At 35.2% G+C, this 11,104-nt stretch overlaps 1 long non-coding RNA gene across 2 annotated transcripts in view; it reads right to left on the reverse strand.

Annotated features, from left to right (window-relative positions):
- Positions 1-11,104, reverse strand: part of LOC311430036 — a 40,032-nt gene that overhangs the window by 4,861 nt on the left and 24,067 nt on the right. For both annotated transcript variants that reach the window (XR_014688509.1, XR_014688510.1), the window contains one exon: positions 670-873. This is a non-coding gene — a long non-coding RNA (uncharacterized lncRNA). The remainder of the gene's footprint in view (positions 1-669; positions 874-11,104) is intronic.

The following is an 11,104-nucleotide window of genomic DNA, read 5'->3' on the forward strand; positions in this document are numbered from 1 at the left end:
GCTCCTCCATGGGCTGCAGTGTGGAGATCTGCTCCATGTGGGACGCATGGGCTGCAGGGGGACAGCCTGCTCCACCAGGGGCCTCTCCACAGGCCTCAGGGGAACTTCTGCTGCGTACCTGTAGCACCTCCTGTCCTCATTCTGCACTGACCTTGGGGTCTGCAGGGCTGGTTCTCGCTCCTCTCACTCCACCAGTTTTTGTTTGTTTGTTTGTTTTTTTCCCCTTTCTTAAATCTGCTCTCACAGAGACGCGGACAACATTGCTTATTGGCTCAGCTCTGGCTAGCTGCGGGCCCCTTACCTAACATGGGGCAGTTTCTGGATTCTTCTCACAGAAGCCACCCCTATGGACCCCGCTACCAAAACCTTGCCACATAAACCCACTACACCATGATATATGAAAGATACAATCCTTCCTGTAAATTGGGTTCCTGCATATTTTGACTCTTTCATGAGAGAGGGTCTCTATCTCTCCTACAAGTTTTTCTACTTTTCACCAAATAATTAGCATTGCATTAAACCAACAGGCAGAGTGACCCTGCTCTTCTGTTAGCTTTTTGATAGAGGACTTAGGACAAGATCTAGTCCTAGATCTTAAGTAATTTATTCTCTTCTTTCATGGACATTTTCTTTGTTTATATAATTATGTTATTTTATTCTAAATGTTACCTTGAGCCATAATAAAATACATTTTATTTGCTGGTGCAATCTGCCTTGACAGATTGAATAGTGCAGTGGCAGTAATCTTTTTTCTTCACTACTACTTGTCTGTCTTCTTTCAATTACTGTGTCATTTCCAAAGTTCAGTGATCATTTCCTGTTTGTTTGTTTATTTTTGTTGTTTGTTGTTTTGTTTTCCTCCTCAGGTCATTCCTACAAATGGAGAATAGAGTCAGTCTTCTAACAGTGGTAGAAATGCAGCTGTTCATACTTACATATACAAGGGGTGACTGTCTACTTCTGATAAACTCACGTGAATTAATATTAATTATATTTCCTAATAGGAATTCTATGACAGTAGAGACTCAGATGAGGCACTACTATTAAAAACTCTTTATCAAGTGGTTGTAAGAGATGTAACTTTGGATCAAGTGGTTGTGAGTGACTCAGCAGAAGTGAAGGGGAACCAAATAAAAGCACCTCTATAATTAAGGTTTAAATTCAAAAGAGAAAATTTGCCAGAGTGGAACTGAATGTGGCAGAGGCTTAGAGTCTGACTTAGTCAAAAGTACAGGAATTTTCTTCAATTTTCTTTACAAGCAAAGTAAAGGAAACTTATAGAAAAGAGCCTCAGATCTAAGGGGATGAATAGTGTCTTTAAAAGTGAGAAAAGCAGTAAGGCTACAAGAAAAAGAAAAGGGTTTAATCAGTAGCAAGAGTTATGTGTTACAGGTCAATATGTTTAGAGAAAAAGAGAGAACTGCAAAAGCCAAGATAAATTACATCTTGCAAAGGATATTAAAACAAATACTGAAAAGTTCCTTATCCACATAATTAAAAATAGATCAAGGAAAGAGATTAAATATAATCTAGATATGACCCCAAAACTGAATTAATATTTTGCCTCAGTTTTCAGTAAAGTTGAGGGCATTAAGCATGCCAGAAGAGGCAAACTAGTTTGTAGAAATCAGGGTCTTTAAATGTAAATTACAATAAATAAGATGTGGAAAATAAAAATCCCTCTAGATATTCAATGCACTCAAAATAGAGGACAGGATAATCACTATCTGAAAGATGAATTGATATCTCATCTAATTTTAACTCTTTCAGAGGGGTGTATCTGTTGTTTTCAAGCCAGATAGCACCACCAGAGTTGAGGAAAAAGAAAAAAAAAAAAAGTTATTTGGATAATTATTGTTATGTACTAATTTAGAACTAATTTGAAGAAAAACATGAGTTAAGAGGCAAAAGTAAACATAAAATAAGATTAAAAAAAAGGCAAAAAAAAAAAAAAGCTCATTAAAATTATGATAGCCATTTAAATGACTAGCAGATGAAGAAAATGAAGGAGAAGTGACAGATATGGACTGCAATAACAAATTTGATTTAGTAAATTATACTAATAGAAATTAAAGTGAATAGTATAGAGTACAATGTAATATAATTTGGAATGAATAACAATGTTCTTGCTAGCAAATGCGAGTTCCTCAGTTTGAAAGAATGAAAGGGTAAGAACTTAATTCAGTTGATCACAGGATGACTATAGGCTATGAAGGCAATGTAGCTGCAAAACAGGCAAATGTAGGATGCATTAGACCACATATTTCCAGGAAATAAGAGAAATCACAAACACCATTGTACAGTACACTAGTAAAGACTTGTGTGTACTATCGTGCACAATTTTTGCCATTCATGATAAAAAGCATTCATTCACACTAAAATGGGTACAAATACAAGTTTGTAGGATCGTTGGGATTATGGACTATCTCCTGAGATGAACATCCAGTTTTTTCTCATAACAAAATGAAAGCCACAGGAGGCTGTGACTATTTCCTTCAAGTGCATCAGTGGTAAACACCAGAGAGAGATAAGAAATATTTAAACAAAAGGATGATCTTGGCACAAGTACAAATGCATATTATCTGGCTATGCATACATTTAGTTTGGAAATTAAGAAAAGGTTTCTAACACAGAGGACTCAGTTTGCGGAACTGCTTTCCAATAGGAATGAGGGGGCAAAAACCTAACTTTTTTAAGCAGATGTTTTTATGAAAGGTGTCATTAGGACAAAGTTGCCTCTGTCAGCTGAAGGTCTTAACCCTTATATTCTTACACCCCTTGCTGCTAACATCTATTAGTTTAATCTGATGCTTAATTATATATCTCTTACTAAATGAAAAATCTCTGTTTTATTAGAAATAAGAATGCAATTCCATTTTATTCAGACAGACATTCACTCTGCAGAACTGGCACTACTGGAACACAAATAACCTAGTAATGACACATTATTAAAAAAAAAAAAAAAAAAAAAAAAAAAAAAAAAAAAGGATGTGTAAAAGATGTTCTCAAGGATCAAAAGGCAAAGACTGCTTGCCAGATCCATTGGCTTTATATTTTCTTCTTAGGAAGAAGGAAAAATATGCCATACATATCTCATACACTTATACTTTCATATTCCACAGCTGATTTGGTATGTCAAGAGAACTAAAGAAAAATGCATTTTTAGAGCATAAGAGTTCAAAATAACATTTAACAGCATTTGTCTGAGTAAACGGATAACACGGTCAACTGAAGTCCAAATAAAAGCCATGGAACAGAGGGAGTTGCAGTTTAATTATTTGCTCTGAAATACTTCACAAGTGAACATTTTTCATTGACAATCCTTCCTAGGTGCAACTCAAGAAGGAACATTCTGTTAAAATTGACACCTAATGGCCCTTTCATTTTCTGGAATATAACACTGAAAAAAATGAATATATATATATATTAAAAAATAAAAATAAAAAATCTTAGGTTCTTGCATCCGGTTTCTAGACACCAAGGGCACACTTGTTTAATGTAGTTTACCAACTAGAAATTGAAATATCTCATTTTAATAAAGTTTTGAAAATGAAAAACTATTTAGTGGTTTTGTACAAAGTATTACAAAAAAAAAAAAAAAAAAAAGAAGAAGACCAATAGAAGAACCACAGAGATGTTGCGTAATGCTTCCTTAAAAAAATAAATAAAAAAAAAAAAAATCAGGCCTACTCACACATGTTTAGCCACTATACCTTCCATTTCTTCTATAAATGCAATGTAGTATTTTTTCATTTTCAGATTGATTTCCAACCAGCATGACACAACCCCATACCTTGAAGCATCTGATTCAAAAAGCATTGAAATTCTCAAATATTTTAGGAGCAGACATAGATGTGATAAAGGAAAGTCAGTTTGGCACAAGATTTCAGTTTTTCAATTAAAAATGGGTGGTTTGATTGCTATAGTTCAGAATGTTCCTTTATTCAAACCTATTTATTTATATATGTGGATAAAAGAAGTATTTTATGTCTCTTAAGAAAAGTTCCTACAGTTTTTATCTGCTCCGCTGGATTAATCATAGGATAGTATTTTTTGTTGTTGGTTGGTTGTTTTTGTAGCAAGGTTTTACTGAAAATTAAATTGATCTACAGAGTCTCTCACAGTAGCAATTTGCCAAGCATATAAATGAATAAAGGAGTAATATCAACATTGTTTAGAGACAACATACAGTCTCTAACTCTAAATTAAACAATGAGATTATATGCCTTAATGACATGATTGAAGAACATACCTTCAAATTCTTACTTTGAAAATGGTATGACTAAATTAAATAATTCTACTGTGACATCACCACCCGTGTCCTTTTTTATAAATCTGAGTGCTAAATAGCTAGTTCACTGATTCAAATATCTGAATAATTCACTATCCTGACATGACGAACCATTCACAGTGATTTCATGCCTCCTGTTACAAACTCTGAAAAAGGTGCTTAAAAATGACAAGGTTTTTTCTTGTTTTATTTGACAGAAGTGATCTCCTTAAGAGGAATGTTTTTTCTGAGATTTTATATTCTGTGCTAGTTCTCTGATACCAGAGCTAGGATGTTCTAAAGAGTAACTCAGTGTGAATTGCAGCAGTTTTGAAGAAAAGGACAAAATATCTTAAAAATTAAAAGACATTGGGTGTCATTCCCACCAAAATTCCCACCAGAAGCTGTCTGCAGATCGATAAAATTACAAATTACATAAAACTAAACAGTTCACAAATAAACTCCTTTCAATGAGAAGCACTGATTTTTCTTTCTCGTATTCAGTCCAATATGCAAAATTTCCTATCTATCACAAATCGAATAAGATATCTTTGTAATGTAAAGCACAATAATCATAGCAGCAGAAGAGTTAGTTTTAATTTTGTCTTTGATTTTGGTGGTGTCAGGACTTAGCCCATGATGACAGTGCTTGGAAGGGAGAGGAGCTGTAGTAAGTGCAAACAGGTGACTTAATACCATCTTGCAACATACTTGCTATAAAGGATCTTGCCCCAGGCAAGAAAACTCTAATTTTACAAAGTGCCACGAACACAGGTTAGAGACTACTCATGTTCTTCTCAGATATATAATACTGGTGATTTTTAAATGGAGTAAAGATCTGATTATCCTCAGAGACACCTGAATGTATTTCTCTAGATCAGACTTTAATCCCTCTGCTGATCCATCGTTTCTTGGTTCTATTTTGCTTGACAAGGCCTTGACTGAAGCCATACTCCTAAATTCTCTAATCAAGAGCATGTAATTTATTGCTCATGAACAACTCTGAGACCTCTGCCCCCACAACTTCATGGATCTTGGCATCATATTAGAGCTTGATAGCAGCCAAAAAACTCTCAGATCACTTTTCAGATCAACACATAAGCAGACACACTACTTAAACTGTGCACACAATATTATCATCTTAAATAAAATCCATCTGATCTTGACTGCGTGTTAGATGAAGTGTGGATACAACACAAATGTGGAAACAATGCTCATAAACTCACTGATTGCCTTCAAGGTAAGATTTATGTCTATGTTCTAGGTAGAATGTACTCACCCAGGAAGGCAAAGGAGTAATCCCATACTGTAGCTTTCTCCCTCCTCTGCCAGAGCTGGATTCTAACTTCTCCCCTAGAGAGCCCTTTTAGACAAGAACACTACTAGAGGCAGCAGAATAACTCTTTAACATAAATGTAACATTTAAGATCACCTTCTGTCTTTGTGCCAGCAATGCTAACTGTGGACTTTCCGTTTTTCCTACTGTTCCACAAAGCTTACTGAAATTCCTCTTTTACAGAAGTATTCATAAAGAGAAGTTGTAAAATGTGTTTGAATGACCCATTAGGAGGAAGAGAAAAAAAAAAAAAAAAAAAAAAAAAAAGTTTGAACATAATGCCATCTATTTTTGAAATGTTGGCTCTATGTGGGTTATATTCATTGTTATATATGTTTTTTTTTTGTTGTTGTTTTTTCATTGTTGTTTTAACCAGTAGTTGATGTGATGTTTCAAAAGTTTATGTATTAGTTTACTTATGGTCATATAAAAGAAACTGGTTTCAAAAGTGAAACTGAGCATTCACTATATTACATACAGTTGTTGCTAAGTATTTTCTATAGTAGTTACACTTTCAATCTCATTTGTTACCTTAATTCTATTCCTAATTAAATTGCCATGAAATTATATATATTTGTGGTGCATCTTGAACCTGTATTGCTCAATAAAAATAAGTTATTTTTAAAAAGCCAGTGCATTACATTCATACTATCACTAGAAATCCATACTGTGTTTATACAGCTTTAGGGCTTCTGGTGACTGATAGTCAATGCAACTACAGTATGCATGATGTAAAAACTGAAATGAGTTTAATATTCAGGGCTTAATTTCATGAAGTACTACTGCTACAGGGGGAAAAGGTTTACTGGAAGAATGCAAGATTCCTTCATTCTGTGGTTCTGTTGCAGATTGTTTCCCTGTCATGAAGTATAAAAGAAGGTCATTTCTCAAGGAAAAAAAAATAATGAAGAAGAAGAAGAAAAGGCTAAGGTCAAATGATGTTGACCTGATCTCATTTACACCAATTTTACACTTCTACATCAATAAAGCTACTTTGACTGTCACTCTTCATGGATCAGGATAGTGTTTCCCTGTTTTAATGTCACTGTATCTATGGTGGTTTTTTGTTGTTGTTGTTGTTTGCTTTGTTGTTTGTTTTTTTTTTGTTTTGTTTTGTTTTTTATTTTTTTCCTCCTCTTCACTGCTCTCTCTCACTAATGTCAACTTCATTCTTTTGTCACATTCTGAGGAAGATGCCAAAGGAAAGCATCGTTATTGAATACAGACGTCTTTAATGACTGAGCTCCCAAACCTGGGAAAATTGAGGCACTGATATTTAAATACAAATTCCTTCATTTGACAAAGGCAATCTGGCATTCTTTTACCTGCCAGAATAACAACTCCCAGTCTAAAACAAAAATGAGCGTTTTGGATTGCTGGGGGTTAAACCAAGCTGCCAGGAAAGTCAGGGGAGAGGATCTGACTCCCAGATGCCTCTGCTAGAGAAATTAATCCTGGAGTTTAGCATCTGGATCCTTCAACTGCCAAGCTCGCCCCAGTCGTCTGCTTCATCCCTGGGCCAGATTAAAAGAGAGTGATGAGCAGGAGCAGGTTCTGCACCATCAGTGACAAGAAAAGAGGAAAAAAAATAAGAAAAAAAAAAAAAGCAGAAACAAAAAAAAAACTTGAAATCAAGCGTGTCTTGCATGTGTATGCTAATGAACTTTGAAACAATGGCCTGCTTTAAAGCTGTGTCAAGCAAAGCCAGTCAGGTCTGTTGGTTTCCTTCTACAAACAGTGTGCTGGTTAAAGGTGGCAAATTTGTGCAGGTTCATCCCATTAGGGTGCCACCTGTCAAGTTTTTCTTTGAGCACACATGTTCATAAAAATTATTTTGTTTCAGGTTGATAGCAGGCCTCATCAAGTATTCTACTCTCACATGCATTCCACACACTCGTGTAATGTGATTTCAAAATACAGATGGGCTCCACCAGCTAAACTCAAATCCAGATCTGGACTTAGTTCCCCTTACAAAGTTCAGGCATGTTATATTCTGGGGATTTGAACTAGTCTCATCATAGTTCGGAGTCCATCTGTAAACTTGGATGTGTATTCCGATTTTAAAATCCCCACTTTTTAATTCATGTCAAGATCTTCATATTTTAATTCACATAGGGTGCTCAGGAGCAGATTTTGACTTTTTGCTTATTGATTCTTCAGGAAGAAAAACTTTGTAAATCCAATTACACCATTTTGGAATCTAACATTTATAAACCTCAGGAAAAAAAAATCCCTTGTTGTTTCTCTTCTCAAAACAAACTTTGAGAGCATCAGTCATATTATAAGAAAACAAACAAACAAACAGACAAAAACAAACAAAACAAAAAACAGGACAAAACATCACTGATCCTTTTACCATATTGATGACAGAGATGGAGTGGATCAGCAAGGCAAAATAACAAAATCCTCAAAGGACCCTCAAAGATAATGAGTTCCCTGGTGAGGTTTGTCTGATTTAGAGGAAGGAAAAATTTATCCATCTCCATAGTTCTAGTAAGACAGTTGGAGTTTTGTGCTGCAAGCTGAATCTGTATTTGTTACATCTGAGGAAGATGCTGTCTTTGTAGAAGGAAAAGCATCTCCTTGAACAGGAGAATCTACTATGGGGAAGAATAATTTATTTGTCTGCTTATAGAGAGGCCAGGGTACATTGAAGTTGGTGATAAGAAAAAATGAACTCTGGGAGAAGTAGTGGGATGAGAAACCATGCCATTTGGCTGTTCTACTGCTGCTGACGTAGCTTTTGCTATTTCAATATATAAGCATACAAAGGAAATTAGAGTGCTGTGATCAGATGACTAAAAGCCCTTCTTTCCCCCAGAAAGATCACACAACAAAGCACATTACTCAGTCTTTCACAGTAAAAGTCTATATGTAAACATTTCCTGCAAAATACGTTGTCTTGATTACTGGTTTGACAGCAGCATTGTGTCATGACCAGACTGTATCCCAAATACCCCCTCAGTGTTAGGCCTCATCTGATATGTCTGTAAACACAAACAAAAAGCAGAAATCTGCTCCTATGATTACTTCACAAAACAATAACAACAACAACAAACAGAAAAAAATATAGATGCATGTGTATACATATATAATTTTTTTATTTTATTTTTTTTTTTAGTTTGTGCCTTACTCCATGAAGAGTGGTTTGGGTAACACAGCTGAGACTTTCAAAATATTTCAGTGCTGCTAAGTGATGGAGTTTTTAAGATGATATAATTTAAAGAAAAACTATTTTAAAGAACACTGAGGTAAAGCCATTTTAAAAATACAGTTGTAATTTTCTTAAGTAGGAAAATAGGTCTGTGTTATCCAAAAAGCTACTCACTTTGAAAACACTGGACTACTCTCCTGAATCTTATCACTTACATATAGCATAGGTAGAGTTTACTATATTCGCTATTGCTATAATAGAAATGCATGTGATTAAAAATATTTGGGATAACAAAAAGAAATATTTCCACATACAGAAAAAAAAAATGGTTTATGCAGTAATAAAATCTTACAGAGTAGATTTTTTCCACCTATAGAGATTCCTGTTTCAGAATCTTTTATTTTTTCAGACAATTATTCTTCTACTCTTCTCTGATTCTTGAGGAAACAAACAAACAAACAAACAAACAAAATATATATATTTTTCCAGTCCTCTTTCACCAATTAAAATGTAAGAATTTTTTTCCATTATTTTCATTACTTTATATATATATTTGTCATTGAACAAGTTTAGACTCTAAACATACAATGATCACTAATGAACAAAATGAGCAAAGCAAATGAGATTTAACGAATTTGTACATAAATGCAACATGTTCTAACAAAAAGTATATTTATGTTATGTATTTGTTATGTGAACATAAAGATAGCTATAAATAATTTAAGTAGTTGGGGCTAAGAGAGGAAGTTCTCCTTTACTCCTTGTTATGCTAGTTTTACTGTGGACCAGAAGTAAAAAATCTTCCTGCTCCAGAAGATTTGGCCTTTTCTCAAAAACAAAGTTGAACAAGCTCCACTGGAAGAAATATCTGAATAACACAATGAGGCAGGCAGAGAAAAACATAGGAAAAGAGGAATTTTAAATGCAAATGAAGCCCAGCAACTTATGAGAGAAATAAGGAACTTTCTCATAGCAGAGAGGGATCAAGATTGTATGAAATTGTTCAGTTTAAAAGTTGCTTGGGGAAAAGTAAGATAAACTTTTTTCCTAGATTGACTTTATTTCTGATTTTTTTTTTCTTTTTTTGTTATGACAAAACACAGCTTTAAGAATTCAAAGATATAAAGATTGGTCTTGATAACTTTCAGTATTCTTTCTGTAAGAAAAGAATGGAACAGTTCCATTCTATGGCCTACATTGCTTTTATAAGCTCCTTAAAGCAAGTGCAAAAGAAACTGACATAATTTAAGCTATTCGACTGTAGAATGGAAAATAATACAGAAATTATCTACCAAAGAAAGAATATCTATACTCTTTCATAATGATGTTAAAACTAGACTTGATAATATGGGACATATAGATTATTCAAAGTAAATGGAACAAACTACAGCTGGTGCTAATTCTAGAATTTTAATTGAAAATTCTTAAGTATGGATTAATATTGTTGAATCGTGCAATTTAAATCAAGCTTCAAAATTTATTAGCTGATGAGAAATGCTGAAGAGCTGGCAGAAAAGCTCTCAGAAAACCTGTTTCCTAATCAACACAGAAACACATATTCTATCAAGCAGATGAGTCAAACTGTAATTTAATAAATTCAAATACACAAACTGGAGATTATGAATTGCACTTCTGAAGTGGGGGAACATTGTCTAAACCATAAAATATTGTATGGAATATCTATTCTATACTAGTTCATTTTCATTGTAACCCAATTTACTGAGGCCTAGATGCAACTACCTGTTTTGAAGAAAAAGTCTTCATATAGACTTCTATTAGAAAAGACTGTGTAATGTTCTTCACTGTGTGATCTTTCAGTGGTAAAGCAGGGTATCTGCTAATTTGAGGACTAGACTAAAATTATTATCTAACTTAGATACACTGTATCATTTCATTCTTAGGTCTGGTACACAAAACAAAATTCAAATCTGAGTTTACCACATGTAATTTGTGTGCAGGACATGAAGATCATCCCAGAAGGGTAATAAAAATAAAAAATAAGAAGAAAGGGGAAGGGGAAGGGGAAGGGGAAGGGGAAGGGGAAGGGGAAGGGGAAGGGGAAGGGGAAGGGGAAGGGGAAGGGGAAGGGGAAGGGGAAGGGGAAGGGGAAGGGGAAGGGGAAGGGGAAGGGGAAGGGGAAGGGGAAGGGGAAGGGGAAGGGGAAGGGGAAGGGGAAGGGGAAGGGGAAGGGGAAGGGGAGTGGGAAGGGGAGTGGGAAGGGGAGTGGGAGTGGGAGTGGGAGTGGGAGTGGGAGTGGGAGGGGGAGGGGAGGGGAGGGGAGGGGAGGGGAGGGGAGGGGAGGGGAGGGGAGGGGAGGGGAGGGGAGGGGAGGGGAGGGGAGGGG

Source organism: Aythya ferina (assembly GCF_964211825.1).
Source record: "Aythya ferina genome assembly, chromosome: 1".
NCBI lineage: Eukaryota > Metazoa > Chordata > Aves > Anseriformes > Anatidae > Aythya > Aythya ferina.